The sequence below is a fragment of the Dreissena polymorpha genome, chromosome 8 (genome assembly GCF_020536995.1).
Source record: "Dreissena polymorpha isolate Duluth1 chromosome 8, UMN_Dpol_1.0, whole genome shotgun sequence".
Taxonomy (NCBI): Eukaryota; Metazoa; Mollusca; class Bivalvia; order Myida; family Dreissenidae; genus Dreissena; species Dreissena polymorpha.
Genome location: NC_068362.1, coordinates 55,484,396 through 55,499,864, shown reverse-complemented (window position 1 = coordinate 55,499,864; position 15,469 = coordinate 55,484,396).

The window sequence follows — 15,469 nt, the reverse complement described above, 5'->3', positions numbered from 1 at the left end:
GTTGAACGATCAATTTCATAAATGTTTGGCAAACGTGATTGAATCCCTGCAATTCATATTTCGAATGTTAAAATTCCCACTAATTTCCCATACAAGGTAACTGCGTGATGGAAAGCCGTAAATATCGTGACCCATCGGAAAAACATTTGAGCCATACGATGCAGCGACTCAATAACTCCGCCATTTATGGTTAAAAGGGCTTGATGTGTTTAACATAGATATTAACGATACCTCGAGATATGCAAACACTGTCCCTTCAAAACGAGCCGAAGACCTAGCAGAACTTCAATAGGACAAGTATTTATGGATGCATCTATAGCATAGGACAAGCTAACTACCCATCTCTCTATAATACCGCAATGACCACGCCTAAAATTCACAGCAAAAATAATCAGCTGATAATCTCTGCTCTATTTGATATACACTTCGCAATGTCCTCTTAAGGCCTGCATTGAATGTTTCCATTACAATACAAACTTTCTTACAATAATACTTAATTACGTCAACACACATACTGTCATTTAACAATAATTTATTCTTGGACACTATATTCGCACCGCAAACATTCAACCAAAGGAAGACTTCTTTTGGAAGAAAAAGTACACAAAAAGTAAGAAAGAAATGAAAAAACAAACACATAATTATTCCAAAAAGTGTTTTTGTCGTATTGATATAATGATGATATAACCAAGATTTCTGGTTAGGAGGAATATTTATCTACAAAATCATATCACCGTATTGCAAAACATCTAGTAAAAAAATAACTAAAAATGGTAAAAACTTTACAAATTAAAATATTGATCTCTTGTTGGTTTTTTAAATTGAGCAAGGCTGGACAGATTCCTTATATCAGTAGGAAGAGAATTGCATAGGTGAGGCCCAACGTTAGAAAATGTCTTACATACAAAGCCCTTAGCTGGTGGGGGCCGGAAATATCCCTTTTCTCTGGATCTCGTATTGTACGAATGGACAGTTTCTAAAGATTTAAAATATTGACCCATAAAATTAGGATTAGACCTTTCCTTGAATTATAAACATGCCACAATGTAATTTGCTCAACTCTGCTATTAACAGGTAACCAACTGAGGGACTTAAAGTGACTGTGTTCAATGTGTGACCGTTTACCTTAATTAAGAACAAATCTAATTAGTTTATTTTGAATGACCTGTAGCTTGTCCTTCCAGAATTAAATTAGTCCATACTACCAATAGCAACACGCATAATCAAAATGACATTGAATCCGAGAAAGTACCAAAAGTCTTTTAGTATGGACTGTACGATAATCTAACTTTCTATTCATGAATTTTAACCTTGCATTAGCCTTATTGATAATGGAACTGGCCATACCTTTACCTGTAAGAGTTTGATAAAATGTGACACCAAGATATTTGACAGAAGAAGTAGATTTGATACTTTGGCCACTGCTAGTAATATTTAGATCACTATTTGATTTGATCTTGGCTTGAAACCAAACAAGATCGACTCCGTTTTACCCATATGCAAAAATAACCTGGTGTCAATAAGCCATGGATATACCAAGTCCTGAATCAACTCCTGTTCTATGAATGACCTATTTCGTCCTGCAACCAAAATACACGAATCATCAGCGTAAAGTAACAGCTTATTTCTAACAACACCAGACATATCGTTTACATAGATTAAAAATAAAAGTGGCCCTTAAATAGACCCTTGGGGAACACCAAAGCTTCTAATTTCATTAAAAGTATAGAGTGGTCCACCGTGTCGAAAGCCTTCTGAAGATCAAGCAACACCATGACAACTAGATGACCTTTATCTATTTCAAATCTAAGAAGTCCGACAGATGTACAAGACAAGTTTCAGTTAAAAACTTTTACCTGAAACCAGATTGAAAGTTATATATTAAGGATTTATCTGTCAAATATGAATTAACCTGATCATACACAACACGTTGAATTATCTTAGAAATAATACAAAGGATGGAAACCGGACGATAGTTACTTACATCAGTTTTATCACCCTTCTTAAAAAGGGGAACAACCCGAGCAGATTTTAAATCATCTGGAACAACACATTGTATAAGAGATAAATTAATAATATGACAGAGGGGACTAGCTATAATTGTTGACCCATCCCTAACAAACCTAGAGACAATGTCATCCAGCCCAGTGGATTTATTTACACCAAGTGTATTCATATAAGATAAAACTTTATTTTCAGACACAATTGAAAAAGAATAATTATTTAAAATAACACCTTTCTTGGAATAAAAATAAAACAAAAAGTTTCTTCCAAATATACTGATACATTTAGGCAATTTTTTCAACAAGGCAACCGTTTGTATAAAATACATTGAATTTTACAATATAACAGTTGATTTATCAAAATAAATATTATTGTCTTCCATTTTGAAGCCAATAGTTGAGCTACTGGAAGAGTTTGACTTCTTTGAAGGCAGTCCAAGGTTTTCAAGAACAGTCCAAAAATACTTAGAGTCACCTTTATTTTCTACATTTTTTTCTTTTAAGAAGTTCTGTTTGGCACTATGAATTATATATTGCACTTTATTTCTCATTTGTTTGAAATTTAAAAGGCTTTGATCACATTTGTATTTTCTGTAAAGATGAAAAAACTTGTCCCTTTCACTTATACACTGTTAAACTTCAGCCGACATCCATGGTTCGGTACGCTGTTTGAGTCTAATTTGCTTCACTTGAGCTATTCTGTCAATTGCTGATAAAAACAAAGATTTGAAAGCACTCCAAGCGTCATTTACATTATCACAAAGCATCACATGGTTCCAATCAATATTTAACAAGGATTTCTGGAAATCAGCTTTGTTATAGTTCTTCATAGAGCGAATTGTAACATTGTTGTGTGTACCAATATAGTGTTTACTAACTTTTCTTGTGCAATATATCATAAAATGGTCACTAAATGTTGTATTTATAACACCAGACTGACACATTTTATCATAATCAGACACTAATATAAGATCAATAATGGTACTTGATTCCTGTTCAATTCTGATCAATTATGAAATAAACTGTTTAAGATGAAACATTGTCATACAAGTTTTCAATTTATTAAATAAATAGCACTTCTTGTTTTTCTTACTGACATTTGTGTTCAAATCACCCAGAATAAATGTTTCCATAGATGCTCAATCAGTTGAGCTGGAACAAACAGATTCAAGAATGGTATAGACGTCTGACTGTTTTGGTGGTCTATACATAGCACTGCATAGTATTGGTTTCGTTTTGACAAGGAGTAGCTCACACCGAACAGCCTCGAGGTCATCGTGTTGCAAGTCTGATCGAACTTTAAAACATATGTAACTCCGATTGAATAAGCAGACACCTCCACCATGTCTATTTCTATCCCTGCGAATAACATTCTAATTCTCAATATTAATTTCGGAGTCAAAAATTGAACTGTCGAGATTGCTTTCAGTAACTGCAATCACAGCTGCCTTGGTGTTTCTGGCAATAAGTTTAATAGTGGCGGAATATTGAAAGATTTGATGGGTGTCCAGGTGACCACTAAGGCCCCTGGTTGATGCAGGGCAAAGCACTGCTAGGGGGTCCAGGTGGGCGAAGCAACCTGTAAGCTCCATGATTTTAGTAATTTTGGAGGCTTTGACAACCACTTATCCAGCATGTCACGCATTAAAAAGGTGATTTAGATCTATTTAAGTGTGAAACATCAAATGAATTGACCTTACTTTGGCGATATATGTGGCGGGGGGGGGGGGGGTGTCCGCCTTTATATATGTCATTTTCTACAAATTTACTGTTTTCTTTTTAAAGCGGACGTATTTGTATTTTAGTCTGCGATAATAATAGCCTTTTTGTTTCAGAATAGTCACTCGTCTTGACCACAGTTTGTTATAAATGTTGTTGTTGTTTCGCCGACTCATTGACCTCGATTAAATTGGGTCTTACATAATTTTCAACAGCTTCTAAGGGGAATATAAAACAAAACGCTGAATTTCCTAGTCTTACCCGTTTATCAACATCAACCTACACGCTTTTGGAGTCGCTCGTGTAACTTTTTCTTCACTGCGAGCATTTCTAAGCAGAAAAACAACGACAAGACTAATTATTTAAGATTCAAGATCTCCAACCTATTCATCGACAGGTGCTTGGTCCTCAATCAGGGTCAAAGAAGCTGTATTATGGTTGACCTTGAATATTCTAACCACGATTAGCATGCAGTTTCATACCTAACGCTGTTGCATAACAATTACGTGGAATTGAAAGCGCATACATTAAGAAATAAAATGCGAGTAGCTGTAAACATGTTTAATGCATAATGTAAAGGATCTAATGAAAAACTATTGTGTATACATAAATTATCGTAAATATCATATTCACACTGATTTGCGTCAGTAAAATAGATGTACCGGTTGTAACGATATTTGAAATTAATCTAAAAGTATTTAAAAATACAATAAAACAAACATGACACTTCAAATAAAAACGAGTATTTTCATTTAATTAAAATACTTAAACAAGCAAACACACAAAACTCTGACAAATCTTAGAATTAAATATTTAAGGATACGCATTGAAATCTAATAATTCATCGTTTGTAACGCTCTTAAAATACAATTTGGACATATTTTTAGATAGGAGCGGTCCAAATATAGTGTGCATCTGAAAAGACTTAATGTCATATAGTAGCGGGTTAGATACTAAACATGTTGTCGTTTATAAACCGCGATTGTCCTTGCCTTTTTGTAACCGTATACGATGCTCCTTATGTTTATATTGTTACTATGTTTATCTCTGTGACATAATTGTATGTGAAATATCTAGTGTTGAGACGATGTACACAGTGCAAGTCTGAATAAATATTTGTATTGTCTTGTCTTGTCTATATCTATGCCAATCCCTCTCATTTGAATGCTAACTACGCTTTGCTATTTCTGAATGTTAACCAGATGTCACATGTCACATTCTGAACGATGATGTTTTACTGTATAAATATGACAATCAAGTACACATCTTAAATCCTTTAAAGTTTCTGAAACCAAGCAACTCAAATTTTAATCATGTTGCCAATGTGCACTTTTACTGTTTTAGTGTTGTTTTTGTTTTTAATGAAGAGCCTTAACGTTGTTTAGAAGCCATACACACCATAAGATTTCCCTTGCAATATCCTGTAGTTTAACCAAATGTTATGGTTATCTTCAATCACTGGAACACATAACAACACACCGACTAAAGATATGTTTTATCAATATAAAGAAGTGAAACTCCAGCGGCTGGAGCAGACATATAATAGAGGGGTAATCCCGTGATAGTCCAGATGGCAGCGTCCATGCATAGATATGTATTGTTTACCGTTTCATACCATTTTTAACTTTTTTTTTTAAATTATAAATGCCACTCACTTTCCGACATATTAGTAAAAAAAGGTATAAGCGTTTATTTCGTATTAATATTAACTTTATACACAGACTTAACTCGCTAAAAAGCGTCATATCGAAAGCTGCTGCTTTGTGAATTACATGAATTTAGAAGCAAAGTCTCATACGAATTCGAGTTAATCGATGCAAAAATCACGCATCAAACGGAATATAGTAACCGGTTAAAATGGAAAATACATTGGTACGTTAATGTTCATTTTCGTTAATTCTAGACCGAACAGCGCAAGCGTAGATATGTATATACAAATAGAAAACATGAGTAGGTGATGCATTCAAACCACGCGGTAAAAATATAAAGTTGAGCAGATACATTTACCGGAAGTATTCAAATCATATGGTATTTTGTCATGCGCCGAATTACTATGTTAATGGTTCTTCTCATAAGCATTACAAAAGAAATCTAAATCAAAAGTAGGTGCATATGTATTTTTCGAATTATCCATTGTCGACAGTATCAATGCGTGGTATCAAGTCACTCTTTTGTTTGTGATGTATTGCCTTCACATTTTATCTTCCGGACTTGAATACATATTTCGAACGCGAAAATATTATGTTAAAGTGCTTTTAGGCATCACTATTTATTCTGTGTTACAGGAAACCTCACTAATAATGCATGATTTGAACGTGTTTAAATGTCGAATTGAACGAGCAATGTATAATATATGTATGCATGTCGCTGAGGATAAATATGAGCAGCGTAATTGGCTTTAATGCATCTTTACTAATACCGACACAAACTTGAATTAATGATATACATGTCAAAACGACTTTACTTGGTTATTAAATAGCAGTTTAAGCAATGTAAAAACGTACACATAAAATAACATATTCGTTAAACAATCGAACCTCACGTCTTGTGTAGTAGTTTGTTCTTGAAATCGTGTAAAATGTTTAACATTTCTATCATCATAAGTTGATACATTTCACAAAATTAGATTACCTAATTGTATACATTTATTTGTATTTTAGACTTATTCAGATAAGTAAGTACAAAAATATAGTGTAAAAAGATCATCACCTATTGTTTAGGTGTGTATATACGACTACGTAATGCAGTAAGTATTTTATTTCACTTTTTAGAAAGGAAACGCAATATATTGTTTATGATTATTTTGTCGAAAAAACATGGATCTTCCATTTTTATAATGAATGTCGACATATACAGGTGGTAATTTCTTGACTTTTATTGATCGTTATTTGTCTGACTGTCAATTTAATTGATGTCTACGTGCACGCAATAACTTGATTAAAGCATGTTTGCTCATGTTTGTTTATCTCGCAGAGACCAAGCATACATGACAAATGATGCGGATAGAATAAACTTCATCAATTTCTTTGTAATATGACAAGAGTAATGAAATCATTTAAGGAGTATTGAACACCTCATGGTGTAAAATATTTAAAATATGGTTTGTATTGTCGGCGTTCTTAAAGTCATGCTTTTCTAAATATTGTACTAGTCCTTCCAACTCGATGTATTAATATGATTACGTATGGAATACGGTTTATGGCGATGTTTGTTCAAATGTATTATCATTTACTGTGACATTTTTTCAAGGTTTACCCGTTTACGATATATGAATCTTATCATAGCTACGAAAAACTAAAGTAATAACTGCATTTAAATATTTAAACAATATCAAGTGTTTTCTTTCTTTCATTAACACATTCATTGAAACAGTATTGTTTATCGAATGTAGGTTTCTTTAATGACTTGGGCATTCAGACACACGTTTTTACCATAGAACAAAAATTTCCCTGAAGGGTTCTTACTTAGTGATATTGGCATGTGCTGTATCTATTGCTGTCAATCGACTTGGCTATGGTGAGAATATGATGCTACCATGAATAGATTCTATTGTGATACACATTGGGTATTTTGTTTAGTTTGTTTGTTAAGATACCGAACACGATTCTTGAGGGATTATGTTAGTATTACTAAATGCGGAATTAATAGCATATGGTTTGACTACCTTCGATAGTGTATCTTTCAGAACAGCACACTGTATAACGTGTATACTCGACTTGCACAAACAACATCGTTTAAACAGTATTAAATTTCAACAATTATAAAATGCAGTAACAACATAAATTCGATGCCTGGAGTACATCAATAATATTTTAAATATCACGACATAATAATGAATATGCATTTTTTTTTAAATAAATATGGCAACATAGATCAAATTATTCACACAGTTAGCATGCACATTTTTGTATATAAAAACAAATACAACGTACACCTGTTTATACTGTTACAAAAAGAAGTCGAATATTTCATGGATTGTCCGTTTAAACATTCTTATGTCAAATATATGAAATACATATAACCATGATTTTATGTTGATGACTTATTCAATCATTTATGAATATGACAAGAAATCATATGCCTATGATCGTGTTGTTTAGATTAATCGTGCTGAGTATGAATGTGCTTTATGCTTAAATGACAGACTAAACATTCGTTAAATGTTATCTTCAATATGTTCATATCCTTTGTAAAATGTTCAAATGATTTTCTAATGAAAGTGTGCAAGTATATTAAATACAGTGCGCGCTTACATACCATAAAAACGTGTATGAGTTACAAATATCAAATGACATACTGAAAAATATATAGTAAATGGTTAATGTAAATCCAACTGTATTAATTAAATTAAGTATTATCTGGCAAACAAGATTATTTCTATTAATATCCCTCCATGTGCTGGATTTTCAATGTCTTTGTTAATATTTATACCAAATCCTGAAACAATAAAAAGATGCCTTGAGACTATAAACCTTGAATGCCTTCATTCAACAAACACTGATAACGATGGTAACAGTTTGATAGGTTACCACTAGTCTTTGTGAATATGAGAACATTCCTGACATAATTAATAGGTCGTTATTGGTATGTAAAGTATTAACCGATAAACAGTATTTTGCTTTAAGATTTTTCTTGCAAAATACAAAATATAGTGATTCCATCATTAAACTCTCGTGTAATAAATCTGGGCCTAGTAAAACTTTATATGTAGATAGTAAACACACTTCTTAATGTCTTATGAAACGGCATGCAATTATCTGGTTAATTCGATGACCAATACTGTGTTTTGTGTAGTTTTAATTAATAAACCACCAGTAGAACACATCCAATAAGCCAACGTATGCAAGCACATGTTTAATGCCACCCCAAATATAATGCTGATATTAAACAGAATTGTATTAAAAGAGTCATTATGATTTTTAATATTTACATGTATGAAGCAGTTACAAACACAAATTTAACGAACTATTTTATAATGTAAACCATCGACCAAATTATAGCAATTATTTAAAAATAAGACGTCATGAGGCCAGGAGTTGTCTTATATTTCGTGAAGGCATGAAACATATAAGATAACATCAAAATATTTCCTTAAAAATAATTGTTATGCATCTGATTTGCATGTATTCAAAACGCTTTCGTTACTGTTGATTGACATGTCTTTGGTAAAGTGAGATGACGTTATTCACCCTAAAGCTTATCTTTAAACGTGCCACTCGTATCACAGAGGACATACCAAATTAAATCGTGAGTTTTCCAAATGCGGTTATGAGTTTATTCTAATAAATTGTTAATGGTCGTGTGCCTTGAATTTATGGCAAGCGGATGTTGGCAACAATGTTATTATACTGTTTTGGAGTTTAAATATTCATAATTGTTATGTTTGTGTTAGATGTTGAGGTCTGTGCGAATTTGAATCGTTTGCTTATTTATTTTTTAATATAATTTCATCATTTTCTAAGCAGTCGAACAATTACATGAAGATATAAATAATAGTTTTATTATATAATGTTTAACCAGAGGAACATTTGCATTCACCATTAAAAATAATATTAATCAATGTCAAACGTGTTTTAAGTAATATTTCGCTTGTTTTAAGATATGGTTTATCGTTAAACCGAGCGATCAAACATGTGTGATGATATTGTAATAAGAAATCAGATGATACCATATTACCCACGAGTTTAGTATGGGTAATTATTGTTAAAGCTTTTTATTGTTGTTTAAATTATGCTGTTTAACATGTGTTGTAAATAACGTGTAAATAAGTGTTTCGTAATAGTCGAAATAATCGGTTTGTTTTACCGATCCTACGAATGTTTGTTAGGGAATTAAGTTTTGGGAATATTTAGACGAAAATTAAAGATGCTAAACCATAGCATGAGTGATCTCAATGTATACACACTCTTGCAATATTTGCTATATTGTTGCAACAATTTGTGACTATTTTATTAAACAGCTGATTGGAGGTTTACCCTAACAGTTTGCTATTACGATTGTTTGGTTTCTAATTGTATTATACCATGACGCCGATAGCTTTTAATCAAACAACATCAGGCCTGCGCGTCACTCAGCCGTTCCTTGTAAAATAGCTATATGCTTTTAACGTATTCAGTAATTAGGTAATATGTAGACAAGATGGCTATGCATCGACACAATTTTGTTATGCATTACTCAGGTCATACATGTAACAGATCGTAAATTGAGTTTTCTAAACGGATAACATTTGACAATAGCACAGAAAGACACAAGACTACTTTGTTGATCCAAAACTTGATGCAAATCTTAACTGATAAATGCACCTTTAATTATGTATTACATTAGCTTTAAATATTTAAGCAAATTACCTTTCACTGTAACATCTTAAGACATGTTTGACATTAAGACAAATAACAGGTGAAGAAATTATAACATGTTTGATGGATCGTTGCATCGTCCTTTTAACAGTGTAACCTTTTCAAAACATCACAACGTACAATATTATGCATAGCGGTATGAATGTAATATATCTTTATTGATCAAACCGATTTCCACAATACCCCGGTAGTCATGGTCAATTTATAATCGGAGCCCATAGTTGAACACTGTTTAGGGGGCCAGTATGAATTGAGGTAATCTGTAGCAAACACATCTAAGTTTTTAACCAGTATAATATATGTTTTATTAGCACGCAAGCATGCGTACTTTGATGTCGATTTAATCAGTCCGATAAGGTACGATTTAATTAGTGTGTCATCAGGTACGTTTTGAGTATAACCGATTACAGAATGGTTCTGACCTCACCCATGATCAGAATAGAACGTAACTGCAATGGTTTCAACTAGTTTAACTCACATACGACATATATGCCATGTATAATAAACATACACGACCCGATGAATTGTTTTTATCATGGTGATTATTCTGGAGATTCTGATCAAGCGTCAGCGACTGGTTTGACCGACTGTATGTTACATTTTCAGATATATCATCATTATCGCAGGCTTATCCTAATACCTTTGATTGAAATCCTTGGATGAAACGAAAACGTATATGTTTAAATAAACAGCTGGAGCTTAATAAACTTGTCTTGGTTAATTATATCTACGGTCATCTGTATAGAATGTTAATCTTAAACAAATAGTTCCGGTTTGTTTGGAAATTCCGTGGGGTACTTCTGTATCGTAATAAACATCGCATTACATTCGGGTCAGGTCGTCCAAACACGTGTTCATAATTAGAGCAAGACGGGCATTAAACACCTAATTTAGAATGATACAACTCAATTGGACACCGAATCAAAACCTGTGTGAATATTATATTTAATGCAAACATGCATTAGTAAAAGTCTAAATTAAACGTTGCTATTTGTATGGATGCAGCTTTAAATGCCAAAACGCAGCCTCGTTATAGTACAATATCCATGTTATGCACGCTGCACCTCCAAACACGATAGCATTGTATTAATTAGATAAGAATGATAATGACTGCATATTTGACAAAATGACTTGTATTAATTGATGCTGAAGAAATCTGTAATATATGATACATGTGTTTGTGTTCGCTAATTTATTTATGCTCAATATATTTTATGAGCTCGACAAAATATTTTGATAAAACAATACCTTACTTTTATACATACTCTTCGTTTATTTACTGTCTGTTTTATCAATTAAATCCACAAATATTTTATTGTAATTCGCCTTACATAAATAACAATTTTTCACAGCAACGTCGCGTACAAATGAGTCATTGGCCAGTGACTTCACATACACTGTTAAATAAAAGACCGAACTCAATTGATAATATGTTCTGAAATATTTAGTATTTTTACCGAAATATGTGTTTAAATGACGATGTAATTCCATCAAATGTTAATGACGTAATTTCTCCAAAACGATATAATTATATTGGCCAATAGTGTTTATATTAGCAACAGTTACCATTGTAGCATACCTCTGCATTGATATCTGCATTATATAACAGTGACTGATATTTTTTTTTTCATATCAGTTCAAAATAAAGAACTTATATCAGTCGATGATAGGAGGTATGTCATATTACTCGGAACCAACTTTAAAGTAATCATTTTTGTAAAATCGAATCAGATTGAACAAAACAAATACTTTGATACCACAATTAAATATATTGTTTACCAAAAATAAACATAAACAGCACAAAACACGTTTTACAAATGTTGAGCGCAAGTGGTCATGACCTCATTATTGACACGTCATTCCCGCACAAAATGCAGCGTCGTAGCGTTTTGTTCCATTTAGCTCTTTTGAATCGGAGACGTAGAGGTATGATTAACATAAGACCAGGTTAATATCTGATCGTTTTGTACTATATCACGCTCTGTTACAACCTGAATTGTAATAACGACCTGAATTGTAATAAACGTTATTACATTATTACAATTGCGTGACAACCTGAATTGTAATAACGCCCGAAAGTGTAATAAACTTTTTTCTGGGTTAAATATTGCATCTGATCGCATTTTCAAACGCAAATTATTGCAAAATATAATGCATATATGTATATAAAACGTATTTTAATACGGCAATAAGGCCTATTAATGACAAAAAAGTTGGTCTCATACAACCTGAATTTTATTAAAGTTGTTATATTAATACAATTGCTTGACAACCTGAATTGTTATAACGCCCAAAAGTGTAATACATTTATTTCTTGGCTCAAAATTGCATGTGATCGCATTTTCAAACACAAATTATTTAACAAATAGAGTGTATACATGTTTAAAGAAGTGTATCTTAATAAGCTAATACAACTAGGAATGACAAAAAAGGTTTTCGCATACAACCTCAATTGTAATAAAGTTAGTTCATTATTACAATCGGTTGTTCCCCTGAAATTTGATAACACCCGAAAATGTATTAAACTCGTTTCTTGGTTTAAAATTGCATCTGATCGCATTTTCAAACACGAATTATTGCAAATTAGCATGCATACATGTATATAAAATGTATCTTAATAGGAAAATACGACATATGAATGACAAAACGATTGGTCTCATACAATCTCAATTGTAATAAAGTTAGTACAGTATTACAATTGCCAGACAACCTACATTGTAATAACGACCTGAATTGTAATAATCTTCATTACATTCATTATCTTCATTACATTATTACAATTGCGTGACAACCTGAATCGTAATAACGCCCGAAAGTGTAATAAACTTTTTTCTTGGTTTAATATTGCATCTGATCGCATTTTCAAACACAAATTATTGCAAAATAAAGTATATACATGTATATAAAAGTGTATCTTAATAAGGTGATACGACTAGGAATGACACAAAACGTGTTCTCATACAACCTTAATTGTAATAAAGTTATTACATTATAACAATTGCTTGACAACCTGAATTGTAATAACGCCCGAAAGTGTAATTAACTTATTTCTTATTGCATCTGTTCGCATTTTCAAACACAGATTATTGCAAAATATAATTCATACATGTATTTAATATTGATATTAATAGGCCAATACGACCTATGAATGTCAAAAACGGTGTTCTGATACAAACTCAATTGTAATAAAGTTATTGCATTATTACAATTGCTTGACAACCTAAATTTTAATAACGCCCGAAAGTAAAATAAACGTATTTCTTGGTTTGACATTGCATCATATTGCATTTTCAAACACAGATTATTGCAAAATACAATGCATACAAGGGAGACTTCATGACACGACCTCCGACACTGTCGATACTATAAACGGCTGCCATCAAGGAAGTGTACTCGCAACTATATTATTATCCGCTACAATGAACACCCTAGATCGAACGATTAATGCCCATCATTGTCAAAAGGACAATGATCAAATTAACATATCTCTTTTTGTAGATGACAGTGCTGTATGGACCACTTCAAAATCACCTAAACAAGCAATAAATAAAATTCAAAAAGCCCTAACTGCCATACACAACTGGAGTACATCATACGGTTTCCAAATTAATCCTACAAAAACACAAGTAATGGTATTTTCGAAAGATCATCACCTATTGTTTAAGTGTGTATATACGACTACGTAATGCAGTAAGTATTTTATTTCACTTTTTAAAAAGGAAACGTAATATATTGTTTATGAATATGTTGTCGAAAAAACATGGATCTTCCATTTTTATAATGAATGTCGACATATACAGGTGGTAATTTCTTGACTATTATTGATCGTTATTTGTCTGACTGTCAACTTAACAATTTAATTGATGTCTACGTGCACGCAATTACTTGATTAAAACATGTTTGCTCATGTTTGTTTATCTCGCAGAGACCAAGCATACATGACAAATGATTTGGATAGAATAAACTTCATTAATTTCTTTGTTATATGACAAGAGTAATGAAATCATTTAAGGAGTATTGAACACCTCATGGTGTAAAATATTTAAAATATGGTTTGTATTGTCGGCGTACTTAAAGTCATGCTTTTCTAAATATTGTACTAGTCCTTCTAACTCGATGTATTAATATGATTACGTTTGGAATACGGTTTATGGCGATGTTTGTTCAAATGTATTATCATTTACTGTGACATTTTTTCAAGGTTTACCCGTTTACGATATATGAATCGTATCATAGTTACGAAAAACTAAAGTAATAACTGCATTTAAATATTTAAACAATATATCAAGTGTTTTCTTTTTTCATTAACACATTCATTGAAACAGTATTTGTATTGTTTATCGAATGTAGGTTTCTTTAATGGCTTGGGCATTCAGACACACGTTTGTACCATAGAACAAAATTTTCCTGAAGGGTTCTTACTTAGTGATATTGGCATGTGCTCTATCTATTGCTGTCAATCGTCTTGGCTATGATGAGAATATGATGCTACCATGAATAGATTCTATTGTGATACACATTGGGTCTTTCGTTTAGTTTGTTAAGATACCGAACACGATTTTTGAGGGATTATGTTAGCATTACTAAATGCGGAATGAATAGCATCTGGTTTGACTACCTTCGATAGTGTATCTTTCAGAACAGCACACTGTATAACGTGTATACTCGACTTGCACAAACAACATCGTTTAAACAGTATTACATTTCACAAATTATAATGTGCATCAACAACATAAATTCGATGCCTGGAGTACATAAAAAATATACCAAATATCACGATATAATAATGAATATGCATTTTTCAAAATAAATATGGCAACATAGATCAAATTATTCACACAGTTAGCATGCACATTTTTGTATATACAAACAAATACAACGTACACCTGTTTATACTGTTACAGATTAAGAAGCCGTATATATCATGAATTGTCCGTTTTAACATTCTTATGTCAAATATATGAAATACATATAACCATGATTTTATGTTGATGACTTATTCAATCATTTATGAATATGACAATAAATCATATTACTATGATCTTGTTGTTTAGATTAATCTTTCTGAGTATGAATGTGCTTTATGCTTAAATGACAGACTAAACATTCGTTATATGTTATCTTCTATATGTTCATATCCTTTGTAAAATGTTCAAATGATTTTCTGATGAAAGTGTGCAATGATAATAAATACAGTGCGCGCTTACATACCATAAAAAAACGTGTATGAGTTACAAATATCAAATGGCATACTGAAATATATATAGTAAATGGTTAATGTAAATCCAACTGTATTAATTAAATAAAGTTTTGTCTGGCAAACAAGAGGTTATTTCTATTAATGTCCCTTCATGTGCTGGATTTGCAATGTCTTTGTAAATATTTATACTA